Raw genomic sequence first — 24,260 nt, forward strand, 5'->3', positions numbered from 1 at the left:
GAGCCTGGAGCCTGCTTCCGATTCTGTGTCTCCCTCTCTCTCTGACCCTCCCCCGTTCATGCTCTGTCTCTCTCTGTCTCAAAAATAAATAAACGTTAAAAAAAATTTTTTTTTTTTTTTTTTTTAAATTTAAGGGGCACCTGGGTGGCTCAGTCCGTTAAGTGTCCAACTTCAGCTCAGGTCATGATCTCACAGTCTGAGTTCGAGCCCCACATCGGGCTCTGTGCTGACAGCTCAGAGCCTGGAACCTGCTTCAGATTCTGTGCCTCCCTCTCTCTCTGCCCCAACCCACTCGCATTCTGTCTCTCTCAAAAATAAATAAACATTAAAAAAAAATTTTTTTTAATTGAAAAAAAAAGAAAATATTACTGTCTATTTGATAAGCCTATGTAAGCCTATTTATTAATTTTCTCAGAGATAAAAGATATTCTATCCATCATAAGCGGACAGGAATATAGTAATAATAATAAAAAAAAATAACCAGGCACTTCTCTAAATGCTTCACATACATTAATTCACTGAGCTTACAACACTGCTATGAGGTACACACTATTATTACCCACATTTTACACGAGGAAATGATCCACAATCTTAAATACTAAACTATTTCACCTCTCTGCTGCAGAGAACAAAAGGGAGCTCTTGAAAACTAAACATGTAAGAACACATGTTCAGCAATCCCACTTCTGGGTATTTATCCAGAAGCAGCAAAATCTAGACCTCAAAGAGATGTCAGCACTCCCATTCACTGAAGCTCTATTCACAATAGCCAAGATGGGAAAGAATCTAAATGTCCATCAACAACAGATGAATGGATAAAGAAAACATGGTATATACATACAATGGAATACTATTCAGCCTTAAAAAAAAGAATTCTGCAATGTGTGCCAACATGGACCAACCTTGAGGACGTTACGCTAAGTAAAATAAGCCAGTCACAAAAAGACAAATACTGCCTGATTCCATTTATATGAGGTATCTAAAACAGACACACTCACTGATTCAGAGTGGAATGGCTGTTGTCAGAGCGCTGGGGGGAGAGGGAAATGGGCAGGTACTAATCAAGCACATCAAGTTTCAGTTACGTAAGATAAATAAGCTTTAGAAATCTGTTGTACAACACTGTACCTACAGTCAGCAATAATGTACCGTATGCTTAAAAATTTGTTAAGAGGATGGATCTCATCTTAAATGTTCTTACCACTATAAAATAAATATCATCATCCATGATGTCAGTAAATTGAAAAGCCTTCATAAGAGGTGGGAAGGAAGGTTTGTAGTTTACTGCAGCTGGAATCTCTGACTCACATGGGACAATTTAAGAACTAACTACTGCCTGGGGGACTCAGTCTGGTTAAGTGTCTGGCTCTGGATTTGGTTCAGGTCTTGATCTCACGGTTTGTGAGATCAAGCCCTGCTTCTCCAGATTCTCTCTCTCTCTGCCCCTCCTCAACCCTCTCAAAATTTAAAAACAAAACAAAACAAAAAAAATGATTTCCAGCTTGTCTTGAAGACACAAGCTTCTGCATATATATGAAGTGCATAACTATATTTTTGTAGGGACTGCGGTTGTTTGGAGTTATATGAAGAACTGAGTAAATAAAGATATTGATGAATATGGGGGTGTTTGGTGGGCTCTGTCAGTACAGCAACTCTTGATCTTGAGGTCGTGAGTTCAAGCCCCATGCTGGACAGAGATTACTTTTTTAAACAGTTGATAAGGGGCATCTGGGTGGGTGGCTCTGTCTATTGAGTGTCTGACTCTTGATTTCAGCTCAGGTCATGATCCCAGGGTTGTGGAATGGAGCCCCATGTGGGGCCACGTGCTGAGCATGGAGCCTGCTTAAGATTTTCATTCTCCCTCTCTTTCTCTCATTCCCTCTCTCCCTCCCTCACTGCCCCCTCCCCCACTCGTGCACACTCTCTCTCAACAAGAAAAAAGCTGATGAATGTGAAAATATATATATATATATATATATACACACACACACACACGAACATAAATGATAAAAACAACAAAGGTTAAAAAATGCAACCCAGAAAATAAAGAGATGGAAGTAGCAGAAAAAAAGACAATTTACAGGATTATCTTGAAAAATTATGTTGAATTCTTGAAAAATTGTGTTGATTATGTTGAAAAATCAACAACATAATTCCTGAAAATTTCCCGGAACTGGGGGACTTTTAAGTTTCAGTCCATTAAGAGTCCAGCACATTAGATGAAAACAGCCACACCAAGAACATCGTCATAAGATTTCAGAAAGCTGAGAAAGAGAAGTTCTGAAGTTTCAGGGGTCAAAGGTAACTTACATCTCATCAACTGTGAAAGCCAACAGGCAAAGAACAGGATCTTAAAAATCTGAAGGAATATTATGTTCCAACTAGAACTCTAAACCCAGCCAAACTAATAATCAATATTAAGGCAGAATAAAGGCATTTTTAGACACGTATGTCTAAACAATTTACCTCTTGTGTACCCTTTTCTCAGAAAGCCAACGGAGAATGGCGCTTCTTCAAAACGAGATTCAATCAAGAAGGAAAGGATGTGGGAAAAGATAATGGGATCTAGCACAAGAGACACAGGAAAAATCATGAGGATGATGATGCTGAGACAGCAGGTATGACCGCTGGGCAGCTACCTTGAGAATATCCAGAATGGAGCAGATTAGAAGGTATCTCCAGGAAGATAAAATTTGTCATATAGCTAAAACATTTAAAGTATCAAGGAAGATTTACACTTCTGGGTAGAGTTTAAAGAGGAATAACTGAGGAAAAATAGAAATTAAGCAAAACAGACCAAAAAAAAAAAGATCTTTATTAGCAACAGAGAAAATAAAAAGTCATGCAAGGGGCGCCTGGGTGGCTCCGTCAGTTAAGTGCCTGACTTCAGCTCAGGTCACGATCTCATGGTTCGTGAGTTCTGACAGTTCAGAGCCTGGAGCCTGCTTCCAATTCTGTGTCTCCCTCTCTCTCTGCCCCTCCCCCACTTGCACTCTATCTCTCCCTCTCAAAAATGAATAAACATTAAAAAAAATTTTTTTTAAGAAAATGAAAAGTTATGCAGAACAGGAAAATTAACCATAGCATGTAACATGAGTTGGCTGTGAATAAGCTACACACAACCATAATACTGTCAACAGTGAATACTAGCCAATTAGGACTGTACTAGAAACCACTACTATCCAAGGTGGGGAGGTAACACATAATACCAAAAACTAGAAAATCAGTAAGCAGCAAAATAAGCTTATTACTTAAAGGCAATATCAAAAGAAATGGTAGAGTTGGAAGTGATTGCGTTAGGGACTAGAAAGGGTTTTTGTACGTTAATAAAAAGAAAAAAGTACAACATATAAAATGCTTTCTAAAGTTAAGGAAATCAAATGCATTCATGAATTTATTCATGTCTATTACACAGTTATCCAAGACAGAGAAAAATGCGAGAAAAGCCTAAATGTCTACCAAAAAGGAACTAGTTAGGTAATTTTAAATTATATGCCACATCCATGATGATGAAATGCCATGAGTCACTTAAAAATGCAAACAGGGAAAGACTTGCTCTTGTTAACAAGAACCAGGTGAGACAAAAAAAGTCCAGCCCCGGTTTTGTTAAACACACACACATCCAAATAACACATGCATGGAAGGAGACTATTCACCAAAATATTAACAATGATTATACATACGTCAAGTTTATGGATGATTTTTTTCAGTATTTCCTAATGAATAAACATGCGTTATTAAAGGACTCAAAAGTTAGTTAAAATAAAAAAGGTAAGTGCCGATTCTACAACTCAGAATAGAATCAGAGAGGAGAGCAGAACTACTTTATCATCTTGTTTCAGTTTATTAAGCTGAAAAATAAGCACTGCTTAATAAGAACCCAGGACTTCCGGTAAGGAATCTTCTCGATTCCTTACCTCTTAACACAAGACTGGTTTTATAAGCCAATGAAATAATTATTAGTTCCTTTTACCACCATGCATTTACCTTATTTAAACAATGATTCGACTTGCACCGGATCCCAAAGACACTACCTGAAAAGAACACTGGCAGTGTCACTGGCTTCTCCAATTTACAAAGTCAGGATACTATTCTGGAACGAGAAGAAACAAGCAGTGATAAGACACTTACCCAAACAAACCTTGCAGATTGTATCCTGAAAAACAGATGCTAGAAATCTCTAAACAAAACCTCTACTTTTTTTTTTAACTTTTTAAAAATTTTTTAATTTATTTTTGAGACAGAGAGAGACAGCATGAGCAGGGGAGCACAGAGCCCGACACGGGGCTCGAACTCACGGACTGTAAGATCCTGACCTGAGCTGAACGGACGCCTACCCAACTGAGCCAGCCAGGCGCCCAACAAAACCTCTACTTTAACCCTCAACTTCACTCCCAGTGGACACAGGTTTCTTTCTCAAAGAATGCTGGCCCAGGGGTCTTCTGTCTGTCTCACACACGTTTTCATGCATCCAACCCCCTGGAGTAAGGCTGCAGAATGGAAAGCTAAAACCTTCCTCTTGTATCCTGATACTCTCACTGGCAGTGTTTCAGGTGCTACAATTTGCATTATGAAAGACTGACTGGCAAACTCCATGATTTAACCTGGAGAATTACTTCAGAAGATTTAGATTACTTGAAACAAAAAAAACTTAACTGAGGTATGCCAAAGTGAATTTAACAGATACATTTCAAGTTAAAACAACTCCCCATCCTCATCCCTCAAAGCACAAGAGAACCCTCCTGATCCAGTGGTTTAAATATTCCCCTATCTAAACATTACTAACATGGCCATATATCAAAGCTATGTAGTGTTATCCAAAACAAATAGGAAAACAAAGTTCCAAGATCAGCAAGTATGTAGTTAATGTCCTTACTCCTACATTATTAAAGCTTTATCATTTGTTCACATTGCTATACAGTAGGAAGCACTCAAAATTCAAATAATCTGAAGATGCAGTCTTAACAATCTCTTTTTTTCACTTATTCAGCATTCACTCAATTAAGGACACACTCCTTAACTTTCTATGAAATCTGTAGTTTGCACATAGCAGAATCCTTGCCCAATTAGCCAGGAAAGAAAGGAATGTATTTCCTTAAGCTATGGTCTCTTGGTACATGTGGAACCCTCAGCCTCGAATGCCTCCTCCCCTCCCACCAACCAAACTCCTACTCACTCCTACAGGGGTCTCCTCCCCCAGCAAGCTGCCCCTGGTGCACTCAGGCTGAGTTAGGTACTGCTTCTTGTTGTTACCCTAGGTGTGTCTCCACTTAGATTCATCTCATTGTATCCACCAATGTCAATTTTCCTCAAAGGGCTGCAAACTCTATATACCTAACAATGATATGTATTTGCTTAGTAAACTGAAAACCCAAGCAATAAAATCTTGACCGATGCCAAAAGTAAACGCGTAATTAACATTAGGAAGTGGCAATAAAAACCTACTCTTAAAACAGGATAAGACAATTTTACTAAGACAAAATTAGTATTCCATCAGACACTTTACCAAAATAATGACAGCGTTTACATCTTAGTTGATAAATGGTAAAAACACAGCACTTTAAAAAACTTTCTTGCAAAATATTTTTCCATATATTCTTGCGGCTTATTCTTAGAACGCATTCCTAGGTTACATCAGCCAAAATTTCCTTGTTTTTAACTGCAAAGGCACAGGTGCTCATATCAGTCAGCTGCAGGGAAATCCCAATGACTGCTCCAGGATTGAGAACCGCTTAATCTGTAATGCACTGAATTAAAGAAACGGACTGATCCAATATACCCATCCTTATGATTCTAACCAAATAGTTCGCTCACGCTCGCTCGCTTGCTCTCTCTCTCTCTCTCTCTCTCTCTCACACACACACACACACACACACACACACACACACACACACATCCCCTTCCTTCCATTTTACTACCCCATCGTGTTTCTTTCCTATTAATCAACCTCCTCTTGGACACTGGAAAGAATTTTATCACCCCAGCAAGTCTTCAATCTTCCACTGTTGCAATGGGTGGAGAAGCAAATCTAAGGACCTAGCCCTTAGTTATTCTGTGACAGTGAGGAGACACATGAAGCCCTGAGTCACCCCTGCCACCAGTTTTTATGTGCCCTCCCCAACTCGTCCTGTGTCATCTGGACATAGTCATACTTTGCAGCTTGTCTCTAAACCTCCCTTGGTCAAATACCAGTAGACTATTAGCTGGGACACTCTGACACTGCCAACAATATAGCTTTTCCCCTTCTACACAATTTCCCTTCGAATTGTCCACTTACCAAACAAAAATTTATTAAGTACCTACCACATTGCCAGGCACTATCCTAGACAATGGTGTTTCAACAGTCTAAAAATCTCTTCATTTCTGGGGCTTACATTCTAGGAGGAAGATGGGGGCACAGAGACATGGGTGAACAGATAGGGCCTTGCAAGCCATTTTAAGGACTTTGGTTTTCTTCTGGATAATGTGGGCAGCCACTGGAGTGTTTTCAGTGGAAGAGTTAACATGCTGAGAATTATGTTTTAAAAGGATCATTTTGGCTACTGAGTGTAGCAAGGTCAGAAGAAATTGGGAGATATTGCCTATAATAATCCAGGTAAAGGACAGGAGTGGCTTAGACTAGAGGGTATCTCGGAAGACTCCCGTGTTCCAGATATTACCAGACCTTGAGTTACAACACAGTTCCTAAACCCGACCAAAGGATAAACACTAATATTCTTAGGACCGTAGAATTTGTACCCCGCTATGGTTGAAGACTTAATTTTTTTTTCTTATCTCACCTCAGGCACCCACAGTAATCTTTTACTGAGATTAAGAACATAAAGAAAACACAAAGATGACCGTGCATGCTCCTATGAACCGGAGTTCAGAGCTAGTCTCCTTTAAACCACCAGGCATTACTTGCATGTGTACTACCTTAAAGACTAAAACAGCACGAGGATACCAATAAAAGTGAACAAAGGAGCACAGTGTCTTCTAATCGAGTTTACCCAAAGTATCCACCAAAGAACAATATTTAACATTAGCTACTTCCCCTTGAAAAAAATAGTAGGGATTGAGGAGATTATGACAGCTGACAAATAAACCTTTAGTGTTTTAGCACAGAAAACTGTGCAATGTCTGCTTTAAGTTCCTTCCATGGCATCAATCAGAATATGGACAATGAATCCAAGGCTGGTGACATTACTACATATGGCTTTGGAAAGAGAGATACTTCCAAATGGGTCATGTATGCAGAGGCTTCTACATTAAGGGGTCAGCAAATGATGCACTCAGACCAAATCTAGCCCAACTTTTTTTTTTTTTTTTTTTTACCACCCACAAGCTAAGAATGATTTCTACATTTTTTAATGGTTGAAAAAAAGAGTATTTCAGGATGTGTGAAAATTCTATGAAATTGTAACTTCAGCATCTATGAATAGTTTTATTGGAACAGAGCCACATTCCTTCGTTTACAGATAGCTGCTTTCACACAACAGCAGAGTTGAGTAGTTGCAAGAGAGACTGCACATAGTGGTCTTACCACTTCGCACTACTACAAATTTCAGTGAAGTGGTTATAGCCCAAGAGTAGTTCAAAAGTACCATGCATTCTGTCATATCACATTTTATTATTATTTTTAAATTACCAGTGTATATCCAGATGGCTGAAACAAGAAGCCAGGGCACCTGGGTGGCTCAGTTGGTTAAGCGTCCGACTTCAGCTCAGGTCATGATCTCATGGTTCATGAGTTCAAGCCCCACATCGGGCTCTGCGCTGTTAGTGCAGAGCCTGCTTCAGAACCTCTGTCTCCCTCTCTCTCTCTCTCTGCTCCTACCCCTCCCACACGTACGTGTGTGCAAGCACACACATGCACTCTCTCTCCCCAAAACAAACATTAAAAAAAAACGATGACAAAAGTGGACTTTGAATGTTACCCATTTAAGGGCAAGTGTGAAGTGTGGATTATTTTAACAACTTATATGGCAAAACACTGTCTATTATGAAAAAGCACCATGGCTGTACCAAGAAAACAATATCCATCAACATTACCAAACTAAGAACTCATCACAATAATCCCATTTCACAGAATTTTGTTAGGAAGATTAGAAAATTTGGGGCGCCTGGGTGGCTCAGTTAAGCGTTCAGCTTCAGCTCAGGTCATGATCTTGCGGCTCATGGGCCCAAGCCTCGTGTTGGGCTCTGTGCTGACAGCTCAGAGCCTGAAGCTCACTTCGGATTCTATGTCTCTGTCGCTCTGTGCCCCTCCCCAACTCATGTTTCTCTCTCTCTCTCCCTCTCTCAAAAACAAACAAAAAATTTAAACCGAGTATCTCATCACAACAGAAAACCCTCACAAAAACAAAAAATAAAAATGAAGCTACAGGGGCACCTGGGTGGCTCAGTCGGTTGAGCGTCCGACTTCAGCTCGGGTCATGATCTCACGGTCCGTGAGTTCGAGCCCCGCGTCGGGCTCTGTGCTGACCGCTCAGAGCCTGGAGCCTGTTTCAGATTCTGTGTGTGTCTCTCTCTCTGCCCCTCCCCTGATCATGCTCTGTCTCTCTCTGTCTCAAAAATAAATAAACGTTAAAAAAAAAAATTAAAAAAAAAAAAAAAAAAATGAAGCTACAACCAAAGTAAGTTTCTGAGTGGTTCATTTGTCAGCTTAACAAGGAAAGCCATTTATTTAGTGGGTTGATCAAATCATGTTTGTGGCAGCAGCCAAAGAAATGTGTCCATAGAAAGTGAACTCATTGAGAATGCAAACTGGCGCAGCCACTCTGGAAAACAGTATGGAGGTTCCTCAAAAAATTAAAAATAGAACTACCCTACGACCCAGCAATTGCACTACTAGGTATTTATGCAAGGGATACAGGTGTGCTGTTTCGAAGGGACACATGCACCTCAATGTTTACAGCAACACTGTCAACAATAGCCAAAGTATGGAAAGAGCCCAAATGTCCATCGATGGATGAATGGATAAAGAAGATGTGGAGAGGGGCGCCTGGGTGGCGCAGTCGGTTAAGCCTCCGACTTCAGCCAGGTCACGATCTCGCGGTCCGTGAGTTCGAGCCCCGCGTCGGGCTCTGGGCTGATGGCTCAGAGCCTGGAGCCTGTTTCCGATTCTGTGTCTCCCTCTCTCTCTGCCCCTCCCCCTTTCATGCTCTGTCTCTCTCTGTCCCAAAAATAAATTAAAAAAAAAAAAAAAAAAAAAAATTGAAAGAAAAAAAAAAAGAAGATGTGGAGAATATATATACACACAATGGAGCATTACTCGGCAATCAAAAAGAATGAAATCTTGCCATTTGCAACTACATGGACGGAACTAGAGGGTATTATGCTATGTGAAATTAGTCAGAGAAAGACAAATATCCTATGACTTCACTCATATGAGGACTTTAAGAGACAAAACAGATGAACATAAGGGAAGGGAAACAAAAATATATAAAAACAAGGAGGGGGACAAAGCATAAGAGACTCATAAATATGGAGAACAAACAGAGGGTTACTGGAGGGGGTGTGGGAGGAGGGATGGGCTAAATGGGTAAGGGGCATTAAGGAATCTACTCCTGAAATCATTGTTGCACTATATGCTAACTAATTTGGATATAAATCTAAAAAAATAAAATTAAAAAAAAAAAAGAAAGAAAATGAACTCATTTAAGACTATTAGCCTTTTGACTGTAAGGGTTGAGGACAATAGGAGCAACATTAGTAGTCAATTAAAAAATAAAGTAAGGGGCGCCTGGGTGGCGCAGTCGGTTAAGCGTCCGACTTCAGCCAGGTCACGATCTCACGGTCCGTGAGTTCGAGCCCCGCGTCAGGCTCTGGGCTGATGGCTCAGAGCCTGGAGCCTGTTTCCGATTCTGTCTCCCTCTCTCTCTGTCCCTCCCCCGTTCATGCTCTGTCTCTCTCTGTCCCAAAAATAAATAAACGTTGAAAAAAAAAATTTAAAAAAAAAAAAAAAAAAAAAAAAAAAAAATAAAGTAAGTGGAGGGAAAAGAAGCTGACCTAAGTAACTATGAAAGGAGTGGAACAGGGAAAACTAACAGCAAAAGGAACTGCACATAACCACTGTATTCTAGTTGTTAAAGTTGTTTCCCATGGGGGTATGGGGTAACGATTCTTAAACAATTACACATGTATAGTGGAATCATAATAAATGGATGGCAAACGGCGAGAACCAAATTTCTCACTGTTGGGAATCGGACGTCACAGACAAGAAAGGAGGGAAAGGCTAGAATGATCCAACGGTACTGGCTTAGAAGTGGAGCTATCAAGGGGCGCCTGGCTGGCTCAGTTAGTACCACACACAACTCTTGATCTTGGGGTTGTTGAGTTTGAGCCCCAGGTTGGGTGTAGAGATTACTTAAAAATAGAATCTTTAAAACTAAAATTATTAAAAGTGGAGATACCAATATAAACTCCTGTTTAGACAGATACAAGTGAATACGCACAGAAACATCAGAAATATTTAGATACTTCTCTATGTATACAAAATGTATTATACACACATTTCCGATTATGTATACATACATACCTTTCCTTTCTTTGTCAGCTGGAAAGACCTATGAGCAATAACATCCCAGCAGCAATGAATACACCTAGCACCAGACCTTGACTTTTTTTTTAACATTTATTTATTTAGAGAGAGAGAGCACAAGCAGGGGGAGGAGAGAAAGAGAGAGGGAGAGAGGAAAGAGAGAATTCCAAGCAGGCTCCACACCATCAACGCAAAGCCTGACGTGGGACTCAATTCCACGAACCATGAGATCACGACCTGAGTCGAAATCAAGAGTCAGACGCCCAGCTGACTGAACCACCCAGGTGCCCCCAGACCTTGATTTCAAATAATATTCTCCAATAAAAGAAACAAAGGCTTCTGGGAGAAGTGACGGACTCTAGGGCTGAGGCAAGGAATACACTGGATAAGCCTGGAATATCTTGTAGTGCCAGAAAGTAAGGACTGCATAACAAACAATACACCATAATGTGTACGTCAAAAGGACATTCCTGCCCAAATGAGTTTTCAAGTCAAATCAGAAAAAAATTGATCAAAATGTAGTCGTGGATAACTCAAAGAATACAATATCCATGAGTCTATATGGATTTAAATAAATGGATGAAAATAAACCAATCACCGTGCAGAATTCCAAATAATTTATGTATATTTCACCCTCCAGAAGGTGGAACATAGCTCTCCTCCATTCCTTAAGTGGAGTGGGGTGAGCCAAGTGATTTCCTTCCAAAATTACAGTATGGGGGCACCTGGGTAGCTCAGCCGATTGAGCATGCAACTTGATTTCAGCTCAGGTCATGATCTCAGGGTTTATCGGTTCGAGCTTCAGGATGGGCTCCACACTGACAGTGTGCACCTCCTGCTTAGGACTCTCTCTCACCTCTCCTTCTGACCCTCCTGTGCACGCACTCTCTCTCCCCCAAAAAACCTTTCTTAATTAAACAAACAAACAAAAAAAAACCAGGGGCGCCTGGGTGGCTCAGTCAGTTGAGTGACTGACTTCATTCAGCTCAGGTCATGATCTCATCGTTTCTGGGTTCGAGCTCCACGCTGGGCTCTGTGCTGACAGCCTGGAAGCTGGAGCCCGCTCCAGATTCTGTGTTTCCCTCTCTCTCTCTGCCCCTCCCCTGCTCACACTTTGTCTCTCTCTCAAAAATGAAGAAACATGAAAAAAATTAACAAAAATTTAAAAAAATAAAATAAGAAATAAATCAATAAACCATGTTGATAGCATGTACTCCTTATATATATGACGTGATGAAAATGATATCTCATCTCTGTGGTCTTTTATCACCAAAACCCATTAACACCAGTCTAATCATGAGAAACATTCCAACCGAGGGACATTCTACAAAGTATCTAACTCCTCAAAACTGCCAAAGTCACCAAAAATAATAAAAGTCTGAAAAGGTGTACCAGCCAAGGGGAGTCTAAGGAGACATGACAACTAAATATATATCCTAGATGTGATCCTGGAACAGAAAAGGGTTATTAGGTATAAACTAAGAAAATGTGAACAAAGTATGGACTTCAGTTAGCAAGAATGCATCAACACTGGTTTGTTAGTTTATGGACCAGTGTACCATACTACTCTGCTAACAGGGGTACGGGTATATGGTCACCTTTTGTACTATTTTCTCAGATTTTCTGTAAATCTGAAACTACTCAACAATAGAACATTTGCTAAGGGGGGGGGAGGGTGGAGGAGTGATTTCAGTGGTGTTTCTTGGTTCTTGATTCAACAATTACTGACACTGCTTAGTTTTTTACTGGAGAAGGTCAATGCCCAGTGTGAACTAACTGAAGAGTTAGCCTCTATGAATAGTCTATGGGGAACAACTACAGGTAAGAACTTTTCAAAGACACTGAAAGAACACTAATACAACCTGAATTTGAATCTGCTAAGATGTGTCACAAATGACCGTAGTAAAAACATGTCTAGAGAAGGGCATAATTGGATAAATTTACAGAGCTTGTGAAAATGTAAGGTATTTCAAGCATATGGTTATTCACTGTACTATTCACCAGCAGGTACTCTGCAAAAAACTTTTCATTACATGTTGAGCCAGTATTGTCAAGAGTAACCTCCATTCACTCTCAATTCACTTTTGTAGATTTAACCATTGTCAGTTTTGTGAGTTTTTGTCAGAAATAGAAGGTGGATCCTGATTTGCACTACCAACAGCAGTTCAATGGCTTAGCAGCAGTAAAATTTTACTGTGATTTTTTTTTTTTTTTTTTTTTTTTTTTGAGAGAGAGAAAGCATGTGCCGGGGAGGAGCAGAGGGAGAGGAAGAGAGAATCTCAAGCAGTTTCCATACCCAGAGCAGAGCAGGATGTGGGGCTGCATCTTAAGAGCGTGAGATCATGACCTGAGCAGAAATGAAGAGTTGGACATTCAACCAACTGAGCCACCCAGGCACCACTAGTTGTAATTTTTTTTAATCTGAATTTTTTCTTAAAAAACCACCCTTCAACATTATTGAATACTGAAAAGCTTTGAAAATTAACTTTTATTGCAGACTTGCTAATGTTTCTTAATGAATTCAATAAAAAGTTATAAGGCAAAATAGCATTTTTATGGGAATGATTACTATGGCAAATTAATTTGAACAAAAGTAAACATGGGCGCCTGGATGACTCAGTCGGCTGAGCGTCCGACTTCAGCTCATGATCTCACGGTTGGTGAGTTCGAGCCCGCCACCAGGCTCTGTGCTGACAGCTCAGAGCCTAGAGCCTGCTTCAGATTCTGTGTCTCCCTCTCTGCTTCTCCCTCGATCATGTGCACACACACATACACTCTCTCTCTCAGTCTCTCTCTCAAAAATAAACTTAAATTTTTTATTTTACTTAAAAAAATTTTATTTTTTACTTAAAAAAATTTTTTTAAGTAAACGCTGTTTTAGCTTCAAGTAATGTCAAATTATTTCATTCACTTCCTGTACTGTCAAAAGTTAACACAAGCAATGAGATCTCTCTGTTCCCACAAAAATCTGAAGCAGACATATTTTAACTCAAACTACACTTCCAGCATATTTCCAATCTTAATTAAAGTGCAAAGTAAATCTCCATCTTTGAAAATCTGTCTGTGAAACTGAGAAGTTTCCATCTAGGGGCGCCTGGCTGACTCAGCCAGTGGAGCCTGTGGCTCCTGTTCTCAGGATTGTGAGTTTGAGCCCCACGTTGGGTGTGATTATTTTAAAAAATCTTTAATGGGGCACCTGGGTGGCTTAGTCGGTTAAGCATCCAACTTCAGCTCAGGTCATGATCTCATGTCTCATGAGTTCGGGCCCCACTTAAGGCTCTGTGCTGATGGCTCGGAGCCTGCTTCGGATTCACTCTGTGTCTCCCTCTCTCTCTGCCCCTCCTCTGCTTGCATGCTGTCTCTCTCTCAAAAATAAACATTAAAAAAAATGTTTAATAAAATCTTTAAAAAAAAAAAAAGAAGTGGGCTCAGTGGGTTAAGCATCTGACTCTTGATATCAGGATCTTGAGTGCAAGCCACACATTGGGCTCCATGCTGGGCACGGAGCCTATTTTAAAAAAAAGCAGCAGCAGCTTCCATCTAATCTTCCACTGGAAATGAATGCTTTGCAGTGTTAATGGCATACAAAAAGGCAAATATCAAGAAATGAATCTAACAGAATTCTGTAATTGCCTTCCAAATGATGAATGTGCCCAAATAAACCATATGCTCAAAAAAATCATATGCTTATGGATTAATATTAATATTTGGCAGTACCTGTCTGTGTAAAGACATTTTCAAAGACACATATGTGAAATCTTCACTACAGATTTCTGCATGAACAAATGAACACTTGCCATCCATGTCGATAGGTAAAGCTAACTTTGAACCCCAGTGACACGAAATGGTATCCCCCAAAGTGAATTCCACTCTTGTAACAAAGCTGCCTTACAACAACTGTACTCAACTATTATATTTTGAATTCTGCCAATGAAATATTTGTTTTCTCAGGGCGCTTGGCTGGCTCAGTTGGTAGAGCATGCCAACTCTTGATCTCGGGGTCATGAGTTCAAGCCCCATACTGGGTACAGAGATACTTATAAAAAGGAAGCACCTGGGTAGCTCAGTCAAGCATTCAACTCTTGATTTCAGCTCAGGTCATGATCTCACACTTCATGAGAACGCACCCCAGGTAAGGCTCTGCACTGCCTGTGGAGACTGCTTGGAGTTCTTCCTCTCTCTGTGCCCCTCTCACACTCTCACACATGCTCTCTCTCTCCAAATAAATAAACATTTAAAAAAAAAGATAAAATAGCGGTGCCCACATGGATCAGTTGGTTAAGCATCCACCTTCAGCTCAGGTCATGATCTCACGGTTCATGAGTCCAAGCCCCCCGCCAGGCTCTCTGCTGTCAGTATGAAAGAACTATGCTTCAGATCCTCTGACTCCCTCTCTCTGCGCACCCCCTCCCACTCTCTCTCATAAATAAACAAACATTAAAAAAATTTTTTTTAATAAAATAAAAATATTTAGAGAACATTTGCTTTCTCTACTGTTATTTAAGTACTCACATTAATAGCCTCAGTTTTGCCTCCTGGCCTCCAAAGCCTAAAGTATTTTCAGAACCGTTAGAGAAAAAGTGTGCCAACTCTGGTTCTACATCATTTGCTTATTTTTTCTTTTTCTTTTAAGTTTATTTATTTGAGAGCAAGAGAATGAATTTCAAGCAAGCTCCATGCGGTCAGCACAGAGTCCAACATGGGGCTTGATCTCACGAACACTGAGATCATGACCTGAGCCAAAATCAAGAGTCAGACACTTAACCAACTGAGCCACAAAGATGTCCCTACATCCTTTGCTTATTAACAAAGGCATTTAGTACAAATGGCCATACAAGAATAAACCCTTAATGAGCAGTAATTCTCAAAACCGTAGGGGTCTCAAATGGTAAAAACTGTCATTTTTTAATCTTTGTACCTAGTAACTTATAGTAAGACAAATACAATTAGTAATCAACATCCCAAAGCCATTTCCAAAGCACTGGCCCAATAAATAAGAAAAAAACACATGCTTAAAGGCTGACTACCTTTGATTCCCAGCACCACCAGCCAGTAATTTTGACACCTGTGATAAGTTACTTTATTAAATCTCATTATCTGTTTCCTCATCAGTAAAATGGGTTCCTGCTACAAAGAGCTGTTACAAAAATTGAATGAACTGATGTATGTGTAAAGTACCTGAAAAAGTACGTAGCACATGTTAAGCACTCAACAGATAAATATTATCAATCAGGCCAATGTCAAAATCAGAGTTAAAAGACAAGACTTCAACCAGCTAATATCGGTAGTCATGTGGTCATTAAACAATGACTGTGTCTCTTCTCCCAAGAATTCAGAATTTGTCTTTATGGTAGACTAGGAAGGTAAGACCATTATACATCTTCAGAACCTCTTAAAGAAGCAGTAACTCTGGCAACAAACCCAAGCCTAAACTTGATCCCAGACTGAAAGAGTTGGCTGCCTAAATGACACCACTATTCTGTGCCAAGGTTATCAATTTACAAGAGAGAGAGGGATCAATATGTCATCCCTACACCTGACAGTTTCTACCCAGATTGGTAGTTTTTAAAATCAAGCTTTCAGGCTACACAGAAGTACCTTGGGGCAACATAACATTCTCACCTGAATCCTCCGGACCAACCAGCAGATAAAACTGCCAGGGAATTCCTAAGAGCTACTTTCCCATCTTTTTATCACAGTGCAAAACTTTTACAAGCTACCACTTCCTGAAAACTTAAACCTCTATTTCCTCGAGAGGCTCATGGGTGATTCAGGAAGTTGAGCGTCCAACTCTTTTTTTTTTTTTTTTAACGTTTATCTATTCTTGAGAGAGAGAGAGAGCGCACGCACAAGAGAGCAAGGGAGGGTCAGAGAGCAGGGGAGGGTCAGCTCTAAGCTGTCGGCACAGAACCCGATGCGGAGCTCAAACTCACGAACTGCGAGATCATGACCTGAGCTGAAGTCAGATGCTTAACTGACTGAACCACCCAGGGGCCACGAGCATCCATTCTTTTTTTTTTTTTTTTTTTTTTTTTTTATAAACATTTATTTATTTTTGAGAGACAGAGAGACACAAAGCATGAGCAAGGGAGGGGCCAAGAGCCAGGGAGACACAGACTCTGAAGCAGGCTCCAGGCTCTGAGATGTCAGCACAGAGCCCGACGCGGGGCTCGAACTCACAAACCGCAAGATCATGACCCGAGCCGAAGTCGAACACCCAACCAATGGAGCCACCCAGGCACCCCTTGAGCATCCAATTCTTGATTTCAGCTCAGGTCATCATCTCACAGTTTGTAGGATTGAACCTCGTACTGGGCTCTGCACTGACAGCACGGAGTCTGCTCAAATTCTCTCTCCCCCTCTCTCTACCCCTTCCAGGCTTGATCGGGCACGCACACTCTGTCTTAAATAAACATTAAAAGACAATTACCAAAAGGGCACCTGGGTGGCTCAGTCGGTTGAGCGTCCAACTTTGGCTCAGGTCATGATCTCACAGTTCGTGAGTTTGAGCCCCACATCAGGCTCTGTGCTGACAGTGTGGAGCCTGGAGCCTGGAGCCTGCTTCGGATTCTGTGTCTCCCTCTCTCTCTGCTCCTCCCCTACTCACGCTCTGTCTCTCCCTCTCAAAAATAAATAAACATTCAAAAAAAAAATTTTTTTTTAATGGGGCGCCTGAATGGCTCAGTAGGTTGGGCATCTGACTTCGGCTCAGGTCATGATCTCGCGGTTTGTGAGTTCAAGCCCCGTGTTGGGCTCCGTGCTGACAGCTCAAAGCCTGGAGCCTGCTTCGGATTCTGTGTCTCCTTCTCTCTCTGCCCCTCCCCCTCTTGTGCCTTGTCTCTCTGTTTCAAAAATAAATAAATGTAAAAAAATAAAAATAAAAAATAAATTTTAAAAATTTAATAAAAAAGAAAAAAATAAAAAATTTACCAAAAAAGCAAAAAAAAATACCTCTCTTTCCTTGAAAACCACTAGTTGTGTCATATTATTAGTACTAATAGCTTCTTCAGGGCAAGTACCAAATTAAATTCCTTTCTGTATCCCCAGTGTCTAGGTACATGTCTGCTGAATGACAAACAAATGAATTATCAGCCATATTTTGTTTTATTATGGAAAAATAAACATAAACAAAATTAAACATTTTAACCATCTCTGAGCGTACAGTTCAGTGGTATTAAGTACATTCACACTGTTACACAACCATCACCACCATCCATCTCCAGAACTTTTCCATCTTCCCAAACTAAAACTGTGTGCCCATAAAACAATAACTCTCCCACGCAGAACACTCTACCCTATGAATCTGACTGCTCTAGGTATTTCATGTAAGTGGAATAATAAGACTTGCCTTCTACGTATAGTTTATGTAACCTAGCATAGTATCTCAAGGTTCATCCATGTTGTCATGTATATACAGCTTTAAAAAAGAGAAAAGCAGGTACAGAATTGTGAAAGTTGAGTATTAACTTTTATTTGCCTAAGCAAACTGTTCAATTCTTTTTACCTAGTTTTTTTCTTTTTAGTAGTACACGCATAGTAAAAATGTCAAACTGTACAAGAGTATACAATGAAAAGAGGTCTTTCTGGTTTCTACCCTCCTTATCCCCAACTTCTAATCCGCCTCCCTGATTGAATTTTTAATTTTGGAACACAATCACCAAAAACATGTTACCTTGCCTTGACAACGTCCTAATAGTAAGACATTCACTTGGCCTATCAAGACTGGCCAGTCCCCTCTTCTGAAAAGACTATCATAAAGATAAAACAATGTACTTAAAAATTTTTTTAAACATTTTACAAATATTTCACTCAGTTAATACTCATTGAGCACACGCTATGAATAACATCTTTGCTAGGCAGCATACTGTGGCAAGAAAAATTACAAGCTCTGAAATCACATAAAAATTAATTTAAGGAACACCAGGGTGGCTCAGTCAGTTAAGCGTCCAGTTCTTGACTTTGGCTCAAGTCATTTTTTTTATTTTTTTAATCTGATCTTTTATGTTTTTTTCTTTTATCTAATTTTTTTTTTTTTTAATCTGGTCTCACGGTTCGTGGGATCAAGTCCCACATCTGGCTATGTGCTGACATTGCAGAGCCTGCTTGGGATTCTCTCTGCCCACCCCCTGCTTACACACTCTCTGTCAAAATAAATAAAAAGTTAAAAAAATCAGTTTAAAACATTCTCTTGTAAGCCTGTTTCCTGATCTATAAATTAGGAGTAATACTACCTCATAAGCTGCTGCAATAATTAAATGAGAAAAACGTCTAAATTTTAGTAGAGTTCCTAGTAGTAGAGCAAGCACTCAACAGTAAAAATAATTCTTGGGGTGCCTGGCTGGCTCAGTGGGTGCAGCATGCGACTCTTGATCTCGGGGCTGTGACTTCAAGCCCCACATTGGGGATAGAGATTACTTAAAAATACAATCTTTAAATAAATAAATAAACAATTCTTAGTTTCTTTCTCTGGACACTGTGGAAAGCATAAAGATGGATCAGAAACTCTGTACCTTTCCAGGTGCTTATAATACAATGGAGTTTATCTCGGCTCAGTTTGCATTATCATTATTCTGCTGAGAACCTGGTTAATACAACTTCCAGCCAGCTTGCACTTAATAACGTTTATGGACCTATTTCTAAATCTCATGAAATAAGTATCTGAAAAAATAATTATGACTTGAAGTGCTAGGAGAATAAAGAGAAAATTCATTACCATCAAGACTATACAGAGGGTGTGTTAGCCTCAAGGCAGCCTACAGCTGACTTTAATCAAAGAGCAGAGTCTTGTGATTAAGAGATCACAATCCACTCTAAAGGCAAAAACACTATCCAAGAGAATATGAGTTTTGAACAACTAGGACTAGGAGAGTCACAGAGCATTAAGAACTGGAAGCACTCCCCTAGAGATCATATCTAGTACAACCTTAGTTTTACAGAAGGGAAACAGCTCACAAAAAGGAAGGGTTTTACCCAAGATGGTGACCTAAAACTAGAGTCTATGGGGCACCTAGGTGGCTCAGTCAGTAAGTGTCCAACTCTTGATCTCAGGGTCATGAATTCAAAGCCCCACATTGGGCTCCATACCAGGTATGAAGCCCACTTAAAAAAAAAAGGAAAGAAAAAGAAAAAGCCCTTGGTCTTCAGTGTCCCAATCCTTTCACATCATGATGCTAGCCATTTACCTGTTAAAGAACCTTAAGCCACAGGGGCACCCGAGTGGCTCAGTCGAATTGAATGTCCTACTAGAGCATGATCTCGTGGTTCATGATTTCGAGCCCCGCATCGGACTCTGTGCTGACAGCTCAGAGCCTGGAGCCTGCTTCAGATTCTGTGCGTCTCTCTCTCTGCCCCTCCCCTACTCATGCTTGCTCACTCGCTCTCTCAAAAATAAATACACATTTAAAAAAATTTTTTTAATAAAAAATTAAAAAACTGACATGAAACTTAAAACCACACAAAAAAAAAATACGGTATTTTGTTTAGGAAACCATACATGTTTAGTAAAAGTCTAGAAAAACACACAAGTATCATAAACACCAAAATCAGAAGCAAGGTTGAGAGAGAACATTCCTAGAAGATTCAGTTGTGGTAGCAGAGCTTTAGTTCTTAATTAAATTGATCTCTTAAATATACAGGTACTACTTGTATTATTCTTTGTACTCTTTTGGTTACCTTCATATTGCAGGCTTTTTTTTTAAGCATGAAGAAAAGGTTTATACAACACTGAACACTGGTTGTGCTCCTTTTAGATTCACTCCCTTTCCCAGTCTCTAGAGGAAAAAAAGATTCTCTAGGATAGTGACAGAGAAGTACAAGTATTCCCACTTATCTCACAAACTTCCTGGCCAAACACAGATTTTTGCAAACACTTCTAAAGCTTGAAATAAGATTCATAAAGCAGTGCTCTTAAGGTCACATCAAAGAAACAACTCCACATAGGGACACCTGGGTGGCTCAGTCAGTTAAGCGCCTGACTTCAGCTCAGGTCATGATCTCACCATTCTTAGGTTCGAGCCCTACGTCAGGCTCTGTACTGACAGCTCAGAGCCTGGAGCCTGCTTCCTATTCTGTGTCTCCCTCTCTCTCTGCCCCTCCCCCACTCACACTCTGTATCTTCTCTGACTCAAAAAATAAACAAAAAAAATTTTTTTAATAAAAAAAAAAAGAAACAACTCCACATCGAAGGACAAGCACATGAAGATATCTGTTGAATACAGGCAGAATGGTAAAGTCATGTTGCAAACACACAACTAACCTGAATTAGCATCCTGACTCCACTTCGTTGCAGGCTTGAGCAAGGTGTATAATCTAAGTTTCCTCAGCTCTAAAAAATAAATACTGTACACTAATCTTACAATCTATCATAAGAATTAAATGAACCGATGAATGTAAACCACATAGCACACTGTATTCTAAAAAGGCAGTTTGAAGAAAACACAAAATTGGAAGGGAGGGGCTTTTTCCCCAGCAACGTGTTTACATAATTGCCAAAAAACAAAACAAATCCTTAAAGGTAATTGTTTTCAGAATCATCTCCAAAAAACTATGCTGATACACAAACAGCTGTACAATGAAAAGCAGAGATCAGGCTAAATCCCTAGGATGTTGCCTAACTCCACATCAGGTCCAATTCAGGCACAGACTGCTGGGTGAGGGAAAAAAAAATTACACTAATTGCTATATAACGTGTAACAAGAAATGTAGTCAAGAAAAAGTTTTAAATATTTTCAACAGGAAACTAAGATTGCTCAAGAGTTACTCTAAGAAAATCTTAGTTTTGCAAACATAATGCTTTATGATAAAGAGACAAACATCAAAAAGTGTATCCAGGATTTATATATTTGAACAATGGTTTCTTATTCACTAAAAGGAATAAAGGCAGAATACAAAGCCTGTATATTCCTATAGCTCTGCAGTGATACTTAATACCCAACAAGGAAACCAAAGATCCTCTCCTGAGAAAGTGCCCTCTATTCCTTGTTGGCAACTCTCAGATTAGTTACCAGAATAAGATGAGGTGAGAAGGGTAAAGTCAAAATTCCAGCTGGAATAACATACTGTACATAAAGCTACAGCTCACGTATACTTTTGACTAGCACATAAAATCCTAATTTCCGAATAACCACAGCAATAATTCAGTTGACTACTTTGAAATTAGCTAACTTATCTTTATTTACATTTATGGTTCACATACTCAAATACCTCATTTATGATGAGTGTGGGTATCAGATTTTATCAGGAAGTTAGCACTTTGAGTTAACCATGTTAAAAAATTCATTAAAAAAATTTCATTAAGGGGCGCCTGGGTGGCTCAGTTGGTTAAGCTTCCAACTTCAGCTCAGGTCATGATCTCATGGTTCGTGGGTTCAGGTCCCACGTCAGGCTCTGTGTGGACTGCTCAGAGCCTGGAGCCTACTTTGGATTCTGTGTCCCCCTCTCTCTCTGCCCCTCCCCCAATCATGCTCTCTCTCTCAAAAATAAACATTAAAAAATTTTTTCATTAGGTTTCCTTCTCTGAAAGAGATGTTCAAAAATTATCAAGAGATGTTCAGGGCATCTGGTTGCCTCAGACGGTGGAGTGTGCAACTCAATCTCTGGGTTGTGAGTTGGAATCCCCACCTTGGGGGTAGAGACTATTTAAAAATAACATAAAACAAAACAAGAAATGATCATAACTGCTATGGCAAAGCATTTGCAACAGTTAAATGACACTCTTATGTATCACTCATCCAATAAATTTCAGATCCACTGCTACTGAGCCAAGAGTCCAACCATTTACTGAGATTATTCACTGAAATGGCTAAACTCAAATTCAAATGGAGTTTCAAACAACTACATGTGACGGGTGCCTGGCTGGCTCAGTCAATAGAGCACACAACTCTTGATCTTGAGGTTTTGAGATCGAGCCCCACATTGGATGTAGAGATTACTTAAAATCTTAAAAAAAAAACTACATGTGAGAATTTCTAGTGTGCCCAACTAACACTGTTTTATTCAACTGTGAAAACAGCACAAGACTAGAGGGCTTTGGTTCCATTTGTGCCTAAACTTGTGTGAGACAGGGTTTTCACTTTTACACATCCAAACTATTTAATAATAAATGACAATATGTGATTATGTTAAGTTTCATAAGATATTAAACTGTACAATTTTTCACATATTCTTTATATTAATGTCAAACATACATACTGTTTAATTCTCTCAAAGAAAGGTATATTTTCATTTTAAAAATGAAAAGATATGGGGCACCTGGGTGGTTCAGTCGGTTAAGTGTCCAACTCTTGATTTTGGCTCAGGTCATGATCTCATGGTTCATGAGACTGAGCCCCACAAAGGGCTCTGCACTGACAGAGGGGAGCCTGCTTGGGATTCTCCCTCCCTCTCTCTCTCTCTGCCCCTCCCCAGCTCGTGCTCTCCCCCCACCCCCAAAATAAACACTTTTTTAAAAGATACAAAAAGCTAAGCAAATATGGTCAATTCTGAAATACATCTTCTGTCATTCTATCTGCAGCAGTGAACCACAAAGTCTGTCAGCTGAATTCAAGCCCGTTATTTCTGAATAAAAGTTAAATATTTTAACTTTAGATCTAATAAACATGACAATAACAAAATGGAGACATTTTATTATCTGAGGACCCTGTCTTAATTTAGTGACCAATCTACTCCCTAGACCACTACTCTGAGCAGTATAGCACAGTGCCTAGGAGGGGAGAGTTAGAGCCACACCTAGATTCAAATCCTCTCTCTTTCCTTGGGCCTCAGCGTCATCTGTAAAACAAAAAGTTCTTTACTAACCTCCTAAAATATAGGTTTAAATGACATAAGGCATGTAAAGTGCTTAAATAAACATTTACTTTTGAAAAAAAACTCAACCTATAAATGTGCTTTAGTATTTAGATTGAGTTTACATCTAAGTTTGCTAAAGACATTTTACACCTGTTGTCCCATCATATTAATAGCATTCTCTCTCAATGGTGTCCTGCTTCAAATTGATAAATTATATGGTCACAATACTAATCTGGCAAAAATCCAACTCAAGACAAACATCATCATTAAATCAGAAGAAAAGTGAACTACTCCAGTTAAGAAATGGCACCCAAAACCTCTCCATTCAAGCACTTACAAAGATGGTCATACTTCAGTGTGTATATTTTACCTCCCTTTCCTTCTTTCCCTGCTAAAAGGGAATCCAAAAGCAAATACTGAACTCTAGCTAACAATATGCATGTTGAAGTGTTTAGATGTGAAATGTACTGACATCTGAAACTGACTTCAAAATGCTTCAAAAATGTGGGGCGCCTGGCTGGCTCAGTCAGTGGAGCATGCTACTCCTGATTTCAGAGTTGTGAGGTCAAGCCCCAAGTTGGGCATGAAGCCCACTTAATTAAAAAAAAAAAAAGGGGGGGGGGGAGGCGCCTGGGTGGCTCAGTCCGTTAAGCGTCCAACTTCGGCTCAGGTCATGATCTCACGGTCCGTGAGTTCGAGCCCTGTGTCGGGCTCTGTGCTGACAGCTCAGAGCCTGAAGCCTGTTTCAGATTCTGTGTCTCCCTCTCTCTCTCTCTGACCCTCCCCCGTTCATCCTCTGTCTCTCTGTCTCAAAAGTAAATAAACGTAAAAAAAAAAAAAAAAAATTACCATTAAAAAAAATGCTTCAAAAATGTTAAGATGAGAAATAGTCAAAAGACTTGAATAAACATTTCTTCTAAGATACACAAATAGCCACAAGCACATGATAGCC

General features: G+C 39.8%; 1 protein-coding gene across 4 annotated transcripts in view; it reads right to left on the minus strand.

The window, feature by feature from the left end:
- Positions 1 to 24,260, minus strand: part of THRAP3 (thyroid hormone receptor associated protein 3) — a 76,047-nt gene that overhangs the window by 44,127 nt on the left and 7,660 nt on the right. For 2 of the 4 annotated variants that reach the window (XM_060625764.3, XM_060625766.3), the window contains exon 2: positions 3,988 to 4,093. The exons of 1 other annotated variant lie outside the window; for it this stretch is intronic. The gene's annotated coding sequence lies outside the window, so the exon portion shown is untranslated. The remainder of the gene's footprint in view (positions 1 to 3,987; positions 4,094 to 24,260) is intronic. One more of the 4 variants, XM_060625767.3, reaches the window with a different exon arrangement.

This window comes from Panthera onca, chromosome C1, assembly GCF_046562875.1.
Source record: "Panthera onca isolate mPanOnc1 chromosome C1, mPanOnc1 haplotype 2, whole genome shotgun sequence".
Lineage (NCBI taxonomy): Eukaryota > Metazoa > Chordata > Mammalia > Carnivora > Felidae > Panthera > Panthera onca.